At 43.3% G+C, this 20,112-nt stretch overlaps 1 protein-coding gene across 4 annotated transcripts in view; it reads left to right on the top strand.

Annotated features, from left to right (window-relative positions):
• The first annotated feature begins 665 nt into the window (after positions 1 to 665).
• Positions 666 to 20,112, top strand: part of Zbed4 (zinc finger BED-type containing 4) — a 37,659-nt gene continuing 18,212 nt past the window's right edge. The window contains exons 1-3 of one of the 4 annotated variants that reach the window (XR_013103416.1): positions 666 to 822; positions 3,697 to 3,871; positions 19,248 to 19,413. The gene's annotated coding sequence lies outside the window, so the exon portion shown is untranslated. The remainder of the gene's footprint in view (positions 823 to 3,696; positions 3,872 to 19,247; positions 19,414 to 20,112) is intronic. The other 3 variants (XM_076911849.1, XM_034515932.2, XM_076911850.1) reach the window with 3 other exon arrangements.

Genomic DNA, 20,112 nt, shown 5'->3' on the forward strand with positions numbered 1-20,112 from the left:
TGTAGTCTAAAGTAGCATCAGAGAAGGACCTCTGGGACAAATCCCACCTGTAGAAATTACTTGATCCGCACAGGCATTTGAATTAGGGCGTTCTATGTTAAGCTCCTTATTTCTTTTACCCAAATATGGCCCTAGGGCCTGAGCAGCTAGCACCTGCTGCATCTAGCTTCCACCCATGGGCTACTGAAAGAGGTTGCGCGTACGCCCCTCTGAGGGTGCCTGCCTTGACCACAAGCCCGGAAGCTTCGCGGCGAGCCGTTGGGAGAGCGCCGGACCACCCTAACGGCCAAACCCTAAGAAGAAACCACGGCGGACGCGCGCTCCCTAACGCGCAGCGATTTCAACCAACCGCCGCGGCGACTGCGCCTGCGTAGTCTTCGGACGAACTCCTGACAGGGCAGGTGCGCCGGACCGCGCTTGCGTGGTTTGACGGAGGAGGCCAGCGACCAGACCTCGTGTGTGAGACTGCGCCGGAGTAACCTGACCTCCGGAGATGGGGCGAGGGGAAACTGCGCCTGCGTAGTCCTTGCGGCTCCACCCCATTTGCCTAGCCCTAGCCCATCTAGCCATCCTCGGGTCCCCCCCCAAGGCGGGGCAGGTGCTCACGGACTGCGCTTGCGCGCGCCAGCCCCGCCCCGGGCCCCGCCCCCGACCCGCGCGGGGCCCTGGGAGGGGCGCAGCGTCCGGCGGCGTCGCGGGCGGCGGGGCTGGGGCGGCGGGAGGGGCGGCGGGGGCAGACAAAGCGGCTAATGAATGGGCGCGCCCGTCGCGCTGTCCGCAGCCCGCGGGCCCGCGCTGCGCAGCGCGGAGCCGGCGCCTCAGGTGAGTGCGCGCGGGACGCTTCAGTGGCGTCTTCGACGGCCGGCGCCGCGCAGGAGTCGGGGACCGCGCCATTGTCCGTGCGCAGCGGGCCGGGCGGAGGCTGCGTCCCGTGAGTGCGCCCGGCCCGGCCTCTGACAGCTGCGCCTCGCGCCGCTGGCGGGCCCAGGCCGTGGAGGGGAGCGGCAGCGGGACGCCCCGTGGGAGCCTTCGTCAGGTGCTCGGCTCCCGCCACGTCGTGGCGCCCCTAAGCCGGTGCCGGTGGGCGCGCGTGTCCAGGAAGGGGCGCCGGTAGGCTCCGCGGCGGTGACACGGGTCGATGTCACGCTTCTTGGTGCCTGGCTGCACTGTGTGTTTCTGGGTCTGACCACGGAGGCTTAACGAAACTTAACTCACGCCTTGGCTCCGCAGCGTCTTCACGGTCGCAGTACCTGCAGTCATTTTTGTTCCTTTTGTCCTTTTCGGTGCGACCCACTCGCCTCTGCTGGGATGGCTGCGGGTCCTCGCTCTGTATCTGGAGGTTCTCACGAGGCTCCAGCGCGTCTTTTGAAGTCCCTGCAGCTCCGAGCCTCAGGAGGAGCTGCTGTCTCTGTTCTCGAGTTTGTAAAAAGGGAAGTCATTTGTTTTGAAGTTAATTAGGGTAAGATTAAGTGCAGTTTTAAAAAAAGACACTTCTGCCTTCTGGATTCGTAAAGCCAGTCAGCCAAGGCAAGTACATTCTTGTGACTTTGTAGGAAGGAAGATTTTTCCCCCCCTTTATATCGTGGTGAGAAAATTAGTAAGACTAGGGAAACTAGAGTTTTGAGTTTTTTTTTTAAAGTGCTCTGAATAAGCGTAGTTGCAAGGCATGAATTAATTCTATGCTAAGCAGAATTGAGAAGCTACAAGTTTGGCTGTACACCCTGAGGGTTTTAGTGGCATGTCCATGAAGGCGTTCTTTCTGTGATCTATATAAACTTTTATTTTCATGAAAAGATCTAGTATAAGTTAAAATATTTTGTGAATCTTTAGGAAGTTTCAAAGTCTCAGTGTGCTGGTTGGTTTTCGTCAATTTACACAAACCTAGACATATCTTGGGAAAAGGAGTTTATTTTATTTATTTATTTATTTATTTTTGGTTTTTGGAGACATGGTTTCTCTGTGTAGTCCTGGCTGTCCTGGAACTCACTCTGTAGACCAGGCTGGCCTCGAACTCAGAAATCTGCCTGCCTCTGCCTCCCAAGTGCTGGGATTAAAGGCGTGCGCCACCACCGCCCGGCTAAGGAGTTTTTTTTTTATGTTTTATTTATTTTTAATGTTCATCGGTGTTTTGCCTACAAGTATGTCTCTGAGGGAATGCTGGATCCCTTGAAACTGAAGTTACAGTTTCAGTTGTAAGCTGCTTGTGCCTGAATGGAATTGAACCTAGGTCCTCTAGAAGTGTTCTTAGTCACTGAGCCATCTCTCTAGCCCCAGAAGAGGGACTCTATTTTTCTTCAAAATAATTTTTGAAAATTATTTACTTATTTTATGTACATTTGTGTTCTGCTTACATGTATGTCTATGTGAGGACATCAGATCTTCCTGAAACTAGAATTATAGACAGCTGTGAGCTGCCATGAGTGCTGGGAGTTGAACCCAGGTCCTTTGAAAGAGCACCAGTGCTCTTAACTGTGGAGCCTTCTTTCCAGCCCCCAGAAAAGGGATTTTTTTTTTTCCAAATAATATATTTACTTTATGTGTGTTGGTATTTTGCCTGCCTGTGTGTCTGTGTGAGGGTGTCAGATATTGGAGTTACAGGCAGTTGTAAGCTGTCATGAGGGTGCTGGGAATTGAACCCTGGTCTTCTGGAAGAGCAGGCAGTGTTTCCAATTTCTGAGCCATCTCTCTAGCTCCTGTGAAGAGAAATTCTTGGTTTTTTTTTTTTTTTTTCGGTTTTTCGAGACAGGGTTTCTCTGTGTAGCCCTGGCTGTCCTGGAACTCATTCTGTAGACCAGGCTGGCCTCGAACTCAGAAATCCGCCTGCCTCTGCCTCCCAAGTGCTGGGACTAAAGGTGTGCACCACCACCGCCCAGTGAAGAGAAATTATTAATTGAGAAAAATGCCTCCATAAAATTGGCTTGTAGCCAGCCTGTCTGTCTGTCTTTCTTAATTAATTAATTAATTAATGATCTATGTAGGCAAGTTGAGCAGGGCTCTGGGAGTGGTATATTATGCCACCCCTATGCAGGTGGTCCTTAATGGTATAAAAAAGCAGGCCAGTAAGCAGTGTTCTTCCATGGCTTCTGCTTCAGCTCTTGCCTCTGTGTCCCTGCCCTGACCTCCTTGGTGGTAGACTCTTACCTGGAAGTGCAAGATGAAATAAATCCTTTCCTCCCTAAGTTTCTTTTGGTCATGGTGTTTGTCATAGCAATAGAAAGCCTCGGATACTCAGTCTTTTAAGCAAGTATGCAGACCCTTTATGTTGAAAGAAAGGGCAGTGCTAGAGAGATGGCTTATTGGGTAAAAGCATGGCTATTCTTCCAGAGGACCTGAGTTCAATTCCCAGTAATCACAAAGCAATCACACCTGTTTGTAACTCCAGTTCCAGGGCTTCTGACATCTTTACACAGATACACGGGCAAGCAAAATACCAATAAACATAAGTAAAAAAAAGTTGAAAAAGAAAGAATGTGCTTAGTTCATTTGACAGTGATTACTTGAGCATGTCCCCAACCAGTTAATTCCTGATTTGGGTAATTGATGTTTTTTATGAGTGAAAACTCTTTGACGTTGATACAATACATACACAGAAAGTCCCAAACACTTTTGAAAAGGTTTTTAGGAAATTAGGGGAATGTGTACATGAGCTGATGTGTAGTATTTGTTCAGTGAAAGAAATGTGTATGTGTGTTTCAGGTCTCTGATGGGCCTAGAGTTTGGAGCGAGAACTGGGAAGTGGAGCTTTAAAAGCATGGAGACGATAAATGGCCATGGTCACTGTCTCTTCACTCCATATCTGCATTTTTTTATGTACCTGGCTTCAAATACTTTAGTTTCTACTTCTAGTTGACCTGCTGAGAAGAGGGCATAGGTAAGTGACTCTTTCCTTGGCCACAGACTTGGTTAGCCCTGTGGTAGAGCCATCTGGGACTAGAGGTACAGTCACTAGCCAGAGGCTCCTCCAACCAACATTGTCAACCTCTGAACATTTCCTTCTGAACAGACCAGTCCAGAGTCGGCTCTGTCATTCTTTTCATTACTCTTTGAGGATGCCCATGCAGGTGTTTGTCATTCTTGCAGATGTTTTGTATGGCACTGACTCTAGCTGCAAGAGTCTCTCAGTTCTGGCCTTCACTTATACCTGGGACGTATAGCAGCTTGCCAGCTGTTGCACCCCAATCTTTCAGATACTCCTAGCCTCACTCTTTAATGTCTAGGCTTTTCTTTATCCTAGGTATGCCTGTAATCAGAGTCCTAGCCCAGAGGCCTAGCTCTAGGTTTCCAGCCACTTAGCCCTTAAGAAAGCAAAAGCCAGGCATGGTGGCATATGCCTTTGATCCTTTAATCCTGGCACTCAGGAGGCAGAGACAAGCAAGTGTCTAGTTTGAGGCCAGCTTGGTCTACAGGATATCAGGGCTATACAGAGCAACCCTGTCTTGGGTGGGGGTTCAAACAGAAGTAAGAGAGGACATGAAAGTAGTATTATCAAAACGACCATTAGGGGAGATGCAAGTAGGTATTTAAACCCATCTTAGGGCACTGACCTGAGCCTTCCGTGTGAACCAAGTTAGGTAGGGCAAGAGGAATGCATAATTTAGTAGTTCGGTCCCCTGTGGTCTGGCTGACCATTACCTTAGTTCTGGTTCTGTAAGGCAGTGAGAAGACAGTCTCAGAGTTATCCTGAGATGAGCATTCCTGCTGGGGGTGTGTGTGATCTGTCTGTGGGGTTTAGGACAACTGGAGACTTAGGATGCTTCTATGGGATGGCAGGACATTGTCGAAGCTGACAGTAAGGTAGCTAGGCTACTCTCTGTGCCTTCAGCCTTGAAGGAACATGAAACAGATTAGCTATTGTCAGCTTATAGACAGACTCCTTGAGGACTCAACATATCTACACTCAGAATTAAACAAGTGAGGGACCCAGAACCTAACGACAAAGAAGACAAGCAGAAAGAGCCCAGTAATGCCAGGCGTTTGTCTGCTTTTAGTTACCGTGTGGTCCCTGGTGAGGAGTTGGTGCTTTTTAGCAAAAGTGGTTTTAAAGTACCTGTTAATAGCAAGTTTTTTTTCTTGCTAATCATATTTTAAATTTTATGTATTACTGTGTATGCCACACTTCTCCAAAGATAGTTCTCTGTAGAATCAGTTTTCTTCCACTTTTTATGCATTCCAGGGATCAAAATTTGTTGTCAGGCTTCTGTGACACGCACCTTCACCCACTGAGCCATTTTAACATTCTAGCTTGCTAATTATTTCTAACACTTTTTGTTTTCTTTTATATATTTATTATCTTGTAGTGCTGGGAATTGACCTCTGGGCCTTAGACATGCTAGGCAAATGCTCTATCGCTAAGCTACACACATAACCCAAGCCTTCTTGCTAATTATTTGATATGTGCTTTTAGTAGTTCAAATTTTGGAAGATGTTAAGAGTAGTAAAACCTTCCTGTTTCTAAGGAAGAGGACACCTGGAGAAACAAACAACTTTCCTGCCTGTCGGGCCATTCTTGCCTCTACCCTGCACCTGGCACTGTACTACTTGCTATCAAGTGGTGTCTTCACAAATTCCTGTCTCAGAGGGTTTTATAATGGTGGTAGGGACCTATATTACTAGAGAAAAGGGCCCTTCCTGGACCTGGGTACACCTTTTGTTCCCAGCTATAGATGGAGAAGACTGAAGCAAGAAGATTATTTGAACACAGAAGTTCAACTTAAAAAAAAAAAAAAACCAATTCCCAAATAATATTCTGAGGGAAATTACAGGCAGTTAAGGGCAGACTTGTTGCTTTGTGTTCTGTCTCCAAGTGTGCTCTGAAATGCTTCTGGCACTCAGGGTCTGGAGCCAGTCTGCTGCAGCTTCTTTGTCAGTTCTTCAGGGTTATGTTTTGGGAAGTCAGTGGCTACATATTTTAAATGACTTAGTGTGAATATGCTGGGATGTGTCTAGCAAGGTGTGAGTTCTGCTTCCAGCCACCTCCATGTGAGCGCCTCCCAGCAGCTGTGGCCGAGTTTCTCTTTCTCTTTTACAGAGTGTACACTACCAGCATTAGTAAGGCTGTGGTAGGGCTGTCCTGCTCTGCTGCCCTACAAGGATGCCGCCATGTGATTGATATAGCCACCTGTTCCCTGATGTGGGTTCTTTGGTCTGGTGAACCAGCAAACCCAGATATACCTTGTTCAACTGCCTTACCTCTGCAGACAGATACTGTGAGCAGCTAAATTTTATCCAGAGCAACCATCATGGCTGCTTAATAAAGCTCACCATGTTTCTGCTTCACCTGCCAGCTACAGGGATGTGGCTCTGGTTGGCCACTGTATCATGAAAGCCACATCTTACATCCTGTGAAGGACATTTAAAGACTTCCAACAACTTTCAGCCGAAACTGTGGCTTAGGCCTGTCAGTGGTGACTTCTTACACCATAGAGGAAGGGTAGTTGGTGAAGATGTAGAGTTAAGTTCAGGGGAAACACAAAAAGAACAACCAGAAAAGTCCAGGCTTGTGGTATGTGACCCAGAACATTACAGGGACTGAACAGGGACCAAGTGACCTTAGTGTGGGCTGTTTGCTCACTGTGGAATGTGCTTTGTTTCCAAGGTAGCCTTATCGGGGTTTCTGACCGTGGTGAAAAGAACTCTGGTTCCAGATTTCTGAGGTTTAACTCTTTGTACTTTAATCTTTAGTGTTCATCTTCGGACTTTCCATCTTGGGACAGCCTTAGCGGTTAGTTTTCATCTATAAAGGCTCAGTGACTCTGTGGCATTTATGGCATTAAGGCTCTTGATGGTGTTGCTTCCCTCAGAATGTTAGTTATGCAGTACACCTAGTAGGTTAAAGTTGCCCTCAGGTGTAGGCCAGGTCTTAATTAAGGTCTTTGGAAACGAAGACTTCCTAGGTGTCCTCATAGCTCTGTGAGGGCTTGTCCCTGTTGAAGACAGTGGTTGGGGTCATTTTTATTTTATTTTATTTTATTTTTTAATGCTGTGAAGTTTTTGAACTGCAGAGTTGATGTCCCTTGATGTCCTATCACTAGATGGGACGGACCCTCAGTTGCATCTGTCTCCTGGTGCACTTACAAACTTTGTGGAGGAAATTGTGGGTGTTAGGACTCTTTACCTCTAAGATTACTTTTCTCTCTACTCCATTTTAAGCACTGATAGTCTAACAAATGAAATAAAAAGCCCTGGTGTCACCCAGTGGCCAGTCTGTAAATTTTTCATTTGTCTCGAGTAGCTATTTCTTCCAAACCAGAATTCTGCGTCATGGTTAGTATGTGTCTGGCCTTCTGCCTCTGTGTAGACCTTGTGACCTAGCATTTGGAGACTTGAGTCACTGTAGGTTGCATGGGTGATAGAATATATGTTGGTAGCCAGCCCACAGGAAAGAGTCTAACCTTGATCATAGCCTGCCGCTGCCCCTCATCACTCCTAGTCAGTGTACCATATAGTCAGTGTATAGGTATCAACACATCCTTGAGGGTAGTAGGCTTTCCTTGTCGGGAAGTTCTTATGGCTGAAGATTTTCTATGTGCTCTTTATTTGAGGAACATAGTCTTCTAGGTCTAATTAATCCTACTATGGGCTTGCTAGACAGAAAGGTAAATGTCATTCTGGTAAAAGCATCTATGTTCCCTCCTGTAGGCTTGTTTGATTTATATAAGAGCCTTAACCATAAAGGGTACTCTGTGTTTGGAGTTTTGCCAGGATGCTACTGTTGAGAAGTGGTATTTTAAAATGAACTTCATTTAATGTGTTAAAATTTTAATGTAAAAAAGGAAAAGTTAATGCTTCTGATTCCCCATGTTGGGTGTATGTCAGGTCTTCAAAGCATTTGAATTGACAGTGTAAGTGGGTGGTTGTGGTGGGAAATGCCCTTCTTCAGAGGTTTTGTTTTTTCCCTTAATTGTAATGTGGTCAGTTTTATCTATCTCCGTACAATAGGTATTTTCTGTTTTGCTGTAACTTTGCTGTAAGTGTAAGTATGTAAGGATTTTTACTATACTACATTCTTTACTGTTTTGTCTTTGCCTCTGCTGTTCACATGGATTTAAGTTCTAGAGTGGGACGAGCCATAGGGTAAAGGGTCATAGTTTCAAAAAGAGCTGATGGACTAATAGCTTTGTCCATACCATTTTCTTTTTCTGAGATAAAGTCTTACTGGGTTTTGCAAGTTGTTCCTAAAATGCTTTAAGTGATTGTTCTGCTTCAGATTGCCCAGTAGCTGGGATATAAGCATGTGTCACCATACTTCCAAGAGGTTTGTTTTGGTTCCAAGCTCTGCTTCAAAGTCTGGTGATAGCCTTCTGTTGGCAGAGCCCTATAGAGCATGGTACTACAGTCATAGGCAGACTTGTCTCTTATAGCAGACAATTGCAGACAACTCATTAACCCATTGGCTACATGAATATTATTAAGCCATTCATTAGTGCAAGGGCCTCAGCACCTCTCAGGGATCACCTGGTCTCACTTTTTTTTAAAGATTTATTTATTTTATGTCTGAGTGCTCTGTGTGCATGTACATCTGCATCTCAAAAGAGGGCATCTGATCACATTATAGATAGTTATAGTCACCATGTAGTTGCTGAGAGTTGATCTCAGGACCTCTGGAAGAGTAGAGCTGCTGAGCCATCTTTGTAGTCCTGGTCTCATTTCTTAATAGATGTAATGAGGAATAGATTCCAACATGAGTGTTAATATATTCAAGAATAACCATCATAATCTGAACAAAGACACCATCAGTAGCCATGCTAACACTAATATGGAAGGGAAAAAGGTCATGAGGCCTTAATTGTAGACAAAGAACTACAGAAAATTAAAGACTGCTGAGAGTTGGGTAAATATTCTTCAGGAAAGAGTACAGCAGTTGGTTATCTAATATCAAATGGTCAGCCCTCAAAACATACACATGCAAATATACAAATACCCCCCCACACACACACACATGTGTTAAGGGTTCTCAGGGGCTGGAGAGATGTCTCAAAAGTTAAGAGCACTGACTGCTTTTTTTTCTTTCTTTTTTTTTTTCTTTTTTTCTTTTTTTTTTTTTTGGTTTTTCGAGACAGGGTTTCTCTGTGTAGCCCTGGATGTCCTGGAACTCATTCTGTAGACCAGGCTGGCCTCCTATTCAGAAATCCCACCCGCCTCTGCCTCCCAAGTGCTGGGATTAAAGGCGTGCGCCACTACCACCCGGCGCACCGACTGCTCTTGCAGAGTACTTGGGTTCAATTCCCAGGACCTAAATAGTGGTTCATAGCCTTCTGTAATTCTAGTCCCAGTGTGTCTAATACCTTCTTCTAGCCTCCATGGTCATCAGGCATGTGTGCAATACACAGACATCCAAGCAGACAAAACACTTATACACATAAAATCAATCAATTAATAACAACTTTTAAAAAGAAAAAGGTCATGAATTTGAAGGAGAGCATACAGGGGTTGGGTGTATGTGGGAGGAGCTGAAGAAGGAAAGAGGGAAAACGACATAATTGTGTTATCTCCCCCATACTTACCCTTTTTTTCCTTGAGACCCCCCCTTGTTTGTGCAGCTTTGATTGTCCTGGAATTTACTGTGTAGACCAGGCTGGCCTCAAATTCACAGAGATCCACCTGCTTCTGCCTCCTGGGTACTGGGATTAAATGTATGCACCACCATGCCTGGCTTAATCTCAATCTCTCTCTCTCGCTCTCTCTCTCTCTCTCTCTCTCTCGCTCTGTCTCTCTCTCATACACACACACCGCCAACATGCCCAGCTTAATCTTTTTTTTTTCCCCCCGTTTTTTGAGACAGGGTTTCTCTGTGTAGCCCAGGCTGTCCTGGAACTCACTCTGTAGACCAGGCCTGCCTCTGCCTCTCAAGTGCTGGGACTAAAGGCGTGCACCACCACTGCCTGGCGCCCAGCTTAATCTTAACATGCACACACGTGTGTGTGCACACACACATGAACACGAGTTAAATATATGTTGACATATATATGTGTGTGTTAAAGCTACAAAATTTTAAAAAGATACAGCAGCATCTCTAGAACACTGATTTACAAGAGCCTGCCTCAGTGCTGTGCAATGTTGCTACCAGTCTTGGTACCATTGCTTCAATAGTTCCATAGCCAAAAGGAGGGTAACCAGTGTTTCTTCAGAATATCTTCATTCTCACCAAGACATTTCCTTACTCTTTGTTTTCATACATGTCTCATGGTAGAATATGTCTGTATTTGAAACAGATATAAATACAGTATAAGTAGTATCCACAGTTGGGGTGTCAGGTAACCCTGTGTAAGAACCATTTCTGCAAAACAACTTTACTTTTTTTTTTTTTTTTTTTTTTTTTTTTTTTTTTTTTTTTTTTTTTTTTTTTTTTTCTTTTGAGGAGGCACCTCACTATGCAGCCATGCCATGGCTGGGTTAGAACTCACTGTGTAGACTAACCTAGCTTGGAACACCATCTGCCTAGACCTTCCAAGTCCTGGGTTTAAAGACATTTGTCACTGTGCCCAGCTTCTGTGATGTGGCTTTAGTCACTTTTGGAGGTTGTTCCTTGTAGGGGTGGAATGTAGAAAATGGCGCCTGGTGGGGCTTGTTCTGGGGCAGCCACCATATTCTGACTGGGGCTCCAGCTATATAGATGTGCAGACCCTGGCACCCACGAGATGCATCCACAAAGCTCCACTGGACCCCAGACAATATCTGCCATCCTTGCAGTAGCTGGTAGAAATGAGACTCTTAAAGCTTAATGATTATCTAAAGGATTTATATACAATGTAGCAGAATAAGTATCCTGCTACAGTTCCTTTTGTTGTTGGCTTTGAAATAGGGTTTCTGTATGGGGTTTAGGCTTATCTCAAACTTGAGATTCTGCTGCAGAGCCCAGAGTGCTGAGATTATAGGCAAGCAGCATCATGCTCAGCACACTTCAGTTTATTCTGACATCTTTCCTACCTTGTTTCTGAAAAATACTCCAAGAACATCACAGCCTAACCATCCAATGGTTTTATTTCATCTGCCCCTCATTGCCAGGTTGAGGTCTGTCCTGTTGGTCTCATCTGTTCTCATGTTGTAGGGCAAGAAGTGCATGACTGATGTCAGTGAGTTAGTGCCAAAAAATCCTCCATGGTCAATTTTAACCAACTAGGAGGTTTAAAAGGAGTGGCTTTTAGGTCAGGTTGTCTCAGAGTTTATTCTTCTACTTAAATTCTGGCTGTCATGTGGGTGATGTTCTCTGTTATCTCAAAAATACCACTCGGGCTAGTGAGATGGCTCAGCTAGTAAAGGACCTTTCCTGGAACCCACATGTTGGAAGGAGAGAACTGCCTCCTGAAAGTTGTCTTCTGACCTCCATTAATGTTCAGTGTATACACACACAATATATAAATAAAAAAAAAATCTTTTTAAGGGGCCAGTGAGATGGCTCATTAAGTAAGGGTGCTTGCCACCACGTGTGACAGTCGGAGTTCATTCCTAGAAACTGATAGAAGAGAACCAACTAGCCGGGCAGTGGTGGCGCATGGCTTTAATCCTAGCACTTGGGAGGCAGAGGCAGGCGGATTTCTGAGTTCGAGGCCAGCCTGGTCTACAGAGTGAGTTCCAGGACAGCCAGAGCTACACAGAGAAACCCTGTCTCGAAAAACCAAAAAAAAAAAAAAAGGAGAACCAACTTCTGTCAGTTGTCCTCTGACCTACCTGTGTGGATGCATGTGGCATGTGTACACATGCAAGTAAGTGTAAAACTTAAAAAACATTGCTCAGGTCCTTTTGTTGGAACTTGGACCTCTGTAGAATGTTGACAGACAGCAGTCACAAAGATTTACAAGAACACAACCAGCGAGAGCAAACATTTAAAGAAAACTGGTTTGAAAATTAAGTACTATAGGGGATGTGCTTCTTAGCAGGTATCCAATTTTTTTAAAATTATTAGGCAGGGTACGGCATTAGGACTGTCTAGTTATTTTTCTTAGTCGTGACACAGGTAGGAATACATGAACAGGCCTGGGAAAGGTTAGCACCACTGAGAATTCTAGTTTGAAAGGTAACAGCTTTGTAAATATTCTCTTAGGCTTTAAGACTTGTATAACACTTAAATACAATAGCTAGCAGCACTGTTCAGAAGTAAGTGGTCTGTACTATAACTCGGCTCCTTTTGAAGGAAGATTTGGATGCTTTGGCCCAGTATGTTGTTGATAAGTCTATAGCACTGACAAAACTTGAAATATTAGACCTTACAAGTTTAGGGAACAGAGCTAGTTGCTGCAGACAGACATATTCTGGTGTGCAGGGTATCTCGTGCACAGTAAAAAAATATTTCTCAAGGCAAGCTTCTGATAGCAGGATTGGAAGATTTTTTTTCATCTCAGTGGTACTGGAGTAAAATATGGAAAAGGTCAAAAAAAATTTCATTAGTCATAGTGTATTTTGTATTTGTTCTTTGGAGCAGTTTCTACACACTTGGCATTGCTTCAGGGGTGAAGCTGATTGTTTCCCTCTACAGTTGGTAGTGTGAAGGACCCACCTCACTGCTCTCTCTCTGCAGACATTGGGGCAACCATACTTTTCTACTTCTGAATTCCAACCAGGTTTTTCAGGGGAGATGGTATGTCATATTGTCTCCTTGCAGTATGTAAGGATCAAGAGGCAGTGTGTAGACTGTTAAAGAATTAAGCTTGAACCAGGTTCAGCTCTGACATCACTCAGCTCTCAAGCTGTCAACAGGGAGGTGGCAGTGTTTGCCCAGAGCCAGGAAGCTCTTCTTCCTTAAAACCATGCAGGCATCTATCATGAGTTCCAGGGCAGGGCAAAGTAAACTTGCCATCAAGCAATTATGTTAAAAAAAACATTTATGGTCACTTTTTCATGTGCCGAATTATACGTCGTTAGCTCTGCTGTGCGCACACACCTTTATGTAGGCCTATGGAAGACCTTGTTTTTTCCTCAGTTGTTCTCACTCTTTTTCTTTCTTTCTTTCTTTCTTTCTTTCTTTTTTTTTTTTTAATAAGTGGCCTCTCTCCCTGAACCTAGCCCTGTCAATTTGGCTAGTCTGGCTCACAAATAAGCTTCAGAAATATAATATGTATCCTATCAACTCCCATATTCTCCCATAGTATGCATTACTATGCCCAGCTTTTTACATGGTTCTGGAAATTCAAATTCAGTTCCTCATGTTTGTGTGGCAGGCCCTTTACCAAAGGAGCTATCTATCTCCCCAGCCTGCGAATATTTACATAATATATAAAGTTCAGACTCATAGCTTCATACATGTCTGATCATAGATACATATGGTATTATATAGACCATATCAACATTAAATATGCCAAATTCATATAAAACTAGTTGCTTCTAAGTGTCATTTAAATACATAAAGCCAGGTGTAACAGCATATACCTTTAATCCTAGCACTAGTCAGGCAGATCTCTGGCCTGGTCTTCCAGGACAGCTAGGACTACAGAGAAACCCCATCTAAACAAACAAAGCTGTAGAGATAGGAGCTAGAGAGACGGTTCATCAAATAAGAACACTGGCTGCTCTTCCAGAGGACCCAGTTTAATTCACAGCACCCACCTGGCTACTCACAACTGTAACTCCAGTTTCAGTGGATCCAACATCTCACACAGACATATATGGAGGTAAAACACCAATGACCATAAAATAAAAATAAAATACTAATTTTAAAAAGAAAAAAAAAAAAGACTGTAGAGATGTAAAGATAGCTCTGTTGTTAAGAGAACATACTGCTTTCATAAATACCTTGTGAGTTCAGCTCCCATCACCAAGGCAGGCTTCTCAAAGTTGCCTGTAATTCTAGCTGCAGGGGATCTCATGCCGTCTTCTGGTCTCCATGGTCTACTCCCCTCACATGCACATGCGCCCACATAGACACACACGGTTAAAAAATAAATCTTGCTAGGTGTGTAGGCACATGCTTTTAATCCTAGTACTTGGGCTGTAGAGACAGGTACTTCAAAGACAGCCTGGTTGGTCTACAAAGGGAATTCCAGGCCAGTCAGGTCTACATAGTAAGACCCTGTCTAAAACTAAATAAGTAAAATAAAATATTTACTGTAAACAGATATTAGCTGAACCTTGATTTTGTAAAGAAATTTATCTGAGTAGTCAGTTCTTTAAGAATCAGCAGAAAATGAGGCTGCGGTGGTAGCTCAGTGGTTAAGAGTGTTGGCTGTATTTCCAGAAGACTGGGTTCCATCCCTAGCACCCACATGGTGGCTCACAGCTGTTTGTATCTTCATTCCCGGAGGATCCAGTACTCTCTTCTGGCCTTGGGGGCACTGCACACATGGTGCACAGATACATATGTAGGCAAAACACACTTGCACACAATAATTTTTTAAAATATCTGCAGAAAACAAGCAGTTATTTGTAATATATAAAGTCTTGATGATTTTCAACATATATGCAAGTTATTAAGATACGCAATCTCATAATATTACAACAAAATATTATTTGTTAGCAATTTTCCCAAAATTATTCCATCTCTACATTGACATGTATACACACTTATACATATATTTCTATGGACCACAGTATTTACATACAAATTAATCCAAAAATTAATTTAAAAATAATTCACTTTATGATTAGCAAAAAGTACAAATGTACACTTAGCAAAAAAGCACTAAAATTTTTATACCTATTTGTATGCATGTGTGGGAGCACACAACACTTGTAAAGGTCAGAGGACAACTTGTGGGGGTTGTTTTTCTCCCTTCGTCCTGTGGTTGAGGTGGGGAATAGAACGCAGGTTGTGAAGTTGGGCAGCAAGCACTAGGTAGTAACTGCTAACCGACTGACTGCACGAACATTTTTATAGCCTAATTTTCTGTTAGTCCCTACTCTTTTGAAAATAAATAAAACTCCGTTTCTTTGCAGAGCCTGTTTTGGAAGAAAATCTTACTCAAAATCTCTATAACCAGTTCTATATATTTTGTAACTTAATGAAGCTTTTATCTTGGTGTTAATGAATGTTTTTTAAATAAATATTTAGATGTTTGTTGCCTCTAAAATAGTTGTTTTAGAAGAGCATTTATATCTTTTGAATCTTGGAACAGGTTTTTTCTCAGCCTCAGTTTCCAGAATTAACATTTGAAAGCACCAGACTCTATTCCACCTGGAAGAAAGCTGAAAATTAACATTTCTGTTAATATTTTAGTTAGACCTGTCTCTGGTAAAGTCCAACATAGCCAGTTTTCTGCAGTCTCCAAATCTATAGTTAGCTGTTAATTATTTTCAAAGGGAGAGGAAAACAAACAGAGGCAAAAGCTCTTATATATTAACATAGTCCAGAAATCATTCCCAGATGCCCTCATGCACTCAGAACTACATTAAATCAGGCATGCCAGGATCAGTGATTTCAGTATGTGATAAGTTTCAGAAAATGGGAAAGGAAGTGGGCAAGGATTTGCTGCTCGGTTATTTTCTGCAACTCTCTGGGCCAATGAAGTTTTTCTCATAATAAGTTACAAAAGACTGGTTAACTAGAGTTCTCCTTGGGGGCATCAAGATAGTACTGGCAGTATTTTCTGTGGTTATATAAATCTCAGTAGAGATTTCTTCAGCACTCTGTTCATCTGTGCCAAATGGTTCAGTAGAACCCCAATGACTCAGAGCTCTAAAAGACTAATGCATTTCCATGTTCCCTTTCACTTGACAGATACTATCCCAGGTCATTCAACAGAACTCCAAATTTTCTTCCAAATTGAAAAGGCCTGTTTGTGTCAAGCAGTGGTGGCTCATGCCTTTAATCCCAGCCTTGGGAGGCAGAGGCAGGTGGATTTCTGAGTATGAGGCCAGCCTGGTCTACATAGTGAGTTCCAGTTCAGCCAGGGCTACACAGAGAAATCCTGTCTTGAAAAAACAAAACCAAAACAAAACAAAGCAAAAAAAAAAAAAAAGAAAGAAAGAAAAGAAAAGAAAGGCTTGTCGTAGAAATGACACACCAGCTAAATCAGCAGAACTTCAGTGGCTCCAAGGGACTTCAAAGCCAGTCAACAAGTGGCAATGGCTGAGATGGCTCAGAAGAGCCCAGACAGGTCAAGGGAGCAAACAAGAGGGCAAAACATGAGATGCACTGATCTGGGAGGAGCTTAACTCATTCTCTGCTTCACACAGTAGAATTAGACAGTACCCAATGCTGGCTGTGATGGGAAGATGGATCTCTGGAATAAATTGTCCCCACAGCTGTGTGACACTGCTTGCACTTTTCTTCTGGAGTCCACATGCTGTGAGTGGCTGATGGACAAGTATGTCTTTTTCTCCTGCCCATGGCTCAACTTGTTACCAGAGTTGTTAGGATCAGAATCTGGTCCCTGTCAGTTCTAACAACCTAAGCTTAGCCACCTACCTGCAATATGCCGACTAAACACAATAGTAAAAAGCAGAGAAAGACTTAAGGACACATTGGGAAAAGGGAACAAATAGAGGTCCAGTGACCAACACCCCCCCCCACCCCCATGCATCCTTGGCTTCCTGACATGAGGCTAAGGTTGAAGTGGAAAGCAAGAGATACACATAACTAAGTCCTAGTTACTGTGTGGTCCTGCCCATCATTGAGCTGTCATTAGCTAGGCTCCAGACTCTTGCACAGTGGTTCAGCAAGTCAGAACTGTGTCATATATTCTTGGAGACATTGCTTTTCTTTGTTGGCACTAGACTTCACCTTCTACTCCCAGCCTGAGATTACTGGGGGGAAATTCTAATTTCTTGGGGACTATTATTTCAATAATCTGATAGGATTATTCTTTTGGAATAACTATTGCTGTCCGGACAGTCAGAGTATCACCTTTATAGACATGAGAAGGGCATGTGTATCCTGTCTGTTCTTCTGCCTTACTCTTTATAGACATGAGAAGGGCATGTGTATCCTGTCTGTTCTTCTGCCTTACTCTTGACACCATCAGTCTATTAGCTGTAGTGCCACAGGGTCCTGCTGCTGTGTGTGTATATGTGTGTGTTTATATACATGTACCATCATTATACATGTAGTTTTACATATGCATTCTTTTAAACAGTTGTTGTATATGAGTATGGATGTGTCACTGTGTACATGTGGAAGTCAGAAAACAACTTCCACCATGTGATTTCATGGATCAGACTCAGGCTGTCAGACTTAGTGCTTTACCTGATGAGCTAATTTGCAGGCCTGTGTATTTATTAAGATAAAGTCTCTTTTTATAGCCTAAGCTGACCTCAAACTCTTAAAGTATAGTGCAAATGCTTAAGTTAAATAAAATAGGTGTGTCTCTATGGGTTGCTCTATGATGAGCACATTCATACCTGGCATTTAGTCCAGAAAGAACATCCTATCATTTTCTACTTGGCCTAGACTCATGGCCTGCCCTTGAAGTCAAAGTATCTGCTGGCCTGAATTCTATGTCAGTAATTTCCAGGTAGGTAGGTGGATGGGGAGGTAGAAGTGGGCGGGTGGGTGGGTGGGTAGATAGATGATAGATGGACAGACAGACTTATGACTGAATTGAGCACCTCTAAGTATTTGTCAAGTTTGGACTTTTTTAAATGACAACTCATTCTTCTTTAGGTGTACCCGTAGCCTGCCTTCTGTAGTAGCTGCCCCTTGTGTTTCTTCCAATCTAGATTTTGCTGGAGGTATTCTTCTGAGCTTTATTTATTCTTCCTCTGTTTTCTGGCTTTCTGTAAATTGGCAGGTAGATCTAGAGGCCTGATCAAATTCAAATTGGACTTCACACAAGTTTCTTTTTCCAAGATGTTTCCTTGGTTCAAGGTCAAGAAGTACCTCACAGAATTGGAGAGATGTAAGATTGTTCTGTTCCCAGTACCCATAGCAAGCAGCTCACAATCAGCCAATCACCTGTAGCTTCATTCCAAAGGATCTGGTATCTGCACATATATGTACACATACCCACAGACAGAGACACATACATAATTGAAAAAAAAAATTAAAGAAGCAACTCAGAGCCAGGCATAGCAGCATGCAGCTGTATTCTTAGCACTCAGAAGGCTGAGGCAGGAGAGTCAAAGCATTGAGGCCAGTCTGTGCTTCCTAGTAAGGCACTGTCGAAACAAAAACAGCAATAAAACAGTCATAGTCCCATGTCTGGGTATCTTATTTTGATTGGCAGTTACTGGTGTGCACCTAAAGATATCTACAGTCAGACTTCTTTCCAGAAACTATAGTTGTATTACAGTTCTGACCCAGTTCCTCAGGTGTCATACAGGCTTCTATAAAGAACCTCTCCTAGTATCTAAGGTAGCAATTCATATAGAAAACTAAAGATTGTGATTGGTTTTTTGTATCTACCAGTTTATAAAAATCATAATTTTCTAATCATCTTTAGGTATTTGAATTGGTCAGCTTTGTATTAATACAGTGAGAGATACCTGAGATTCTGGGAGTTTCCATCCAAGAGGAGGTACTACTGTTAATCTAACAGACATGAAGAAAAAGACCATCAACCACAAATTGTGACCAAATCAAAGCAAGCTTTATTCTGTACACAGCAGAGTGGCATTTAAGAGATCAATTCAGAGCCAGTTTCTCAGTCTTCTTTTATAGGGTTTTTCTTCAGGGTGGGGGATTTTGCAAGTCAGCGTGATTACAGAAGCAAGACCAGTAGTTAAGGAAGTTTTCCTTTACAGAATATTCTATGGCAGTAGGAGAGGGGCACAGCCCAATTTCAAGAAACAGAAACTTTTCAGTTTACAGTAAACAGAAATCTAACTGAACAGTGGCTCCTGGTTACAAAGTGGACTTGGTGGTTTTTCATCTTCTCCCCATCCCCTAGCTTGTCTTATGTGTCCCTGTCAAATCCTTAATAGGAACTTCTATTTCTAGCTGCTGTAAGGACTAATGGTGGTGATGGAGGACAAGTATTTTAGCAGTTTCTATCTGGCAGGAAACAAAACTTGTGAGACATGGACTGATGATGATGAGTTGTGAAGAATATTATTGGGAGGATTAAGGAACCTCCAATGGCTGAAAAAAGAGTTATTAGCCAGGGGGCTAGTTGAATAGTGATTGGTACCAATTTTTTCCCCTTCTGGTGGTTTAAATATTTAGTTTGAGATTGTTTCTAATTATTCCTGCCTGGCTGGAATAAAAACAATAGGTTTCTCTTAAGTCTTCTTTGCTTCATAAAGAGTGGGTTGAGGCCTTTTTGTAAAACTACTTCTGCCAGTGAGTCCACCTGATGTTCCATTATGGAGAATGAGTTTTGCAAAGACCCTAAATCTTGCTTCACTTGTTTGCTCAAGGTTCTGAACCCTTGGCCTTGCAGGACTAGGGCTGGTGTTCCTGGTGCCACGGATCCTGTGATCTCTGCACCCAATAAGAGTGGAACCAATATGGGGACTGCTCATTTTGGCCACGGGTGGTCAAGTGCCATGGCTAGATGCAAGTGGCCTGTGTCTTCATCATAAATATGAATTTGTGAGAGGCTGTGGGTAAGTATGCAAAAAAGGGGATATGATCCATGATCAATGAGGGAGATTGAGAGACATTGGGTAATGCTTTCTATATAGGCCCATCATGTATTAGAGTGTGCAGGGAGGAATAGCTGCTGGCTTTTAGTACCTGAGGTAGTCAGGTTTCGAAAATAGTTGCACAGTTGTCCAAATAAGGAGAAGCCAAGTTATCTGGTACCTTTGACATGACGAATACCCTTGTATATCACCTAGAGATAATTTGGGTTGAGACCAGGAGCAAGCATCAGTAGTAGCTCATGGCAGTGCTGTGAGTGTCAGATTGAAAGGCATTCTACATAGTAAGGGGTCAAGACAGAGCCGACAATCTTGTGTTAGGTTAGATACAGAGTGGTTAAGGAAAGAAAAGGTTGCCATTGTCATAGTCAGGAAAGGCACCTCCATTGGAGGAAGGATGGGTAGGAGTGTCTTAGAGGAGATTAGAATAGGCAAGACACTAGTTGGCAGATCTATGAGGTATGGGCATGCCAGGAGAACCTGAGGCACTGGAGCAGGTACATACATATTGGGACATGTGGGTTTAGGTATCTCAGATTGAACCCATTTTCTTTGGAATGTAATTGAAGTACCTGGGACTTTCACAGAGAGATATAACCTAATTCCCCAGGGTCTTTGTGTATCCCAGAATGATTCAGCTGGGGAAATTTAGAGGTCCAAGAA

The sequence above is a fragment of the Arvicanthis niloticus genome, chromosome 13 (genome assembly GCF_011762505.2).
Source record: "Arvicanthis niloticus isolate mArvNil1 chromosome 13, mArvNil1.pat.X, whole genome shotgun sequence".
NCBI classification, from domain to species: Eukaryota; Metazoa; Chordata; class Mammalia; order Rodentia; family Muridae; genus Arvicanthis; species Arvicanthis niloticus.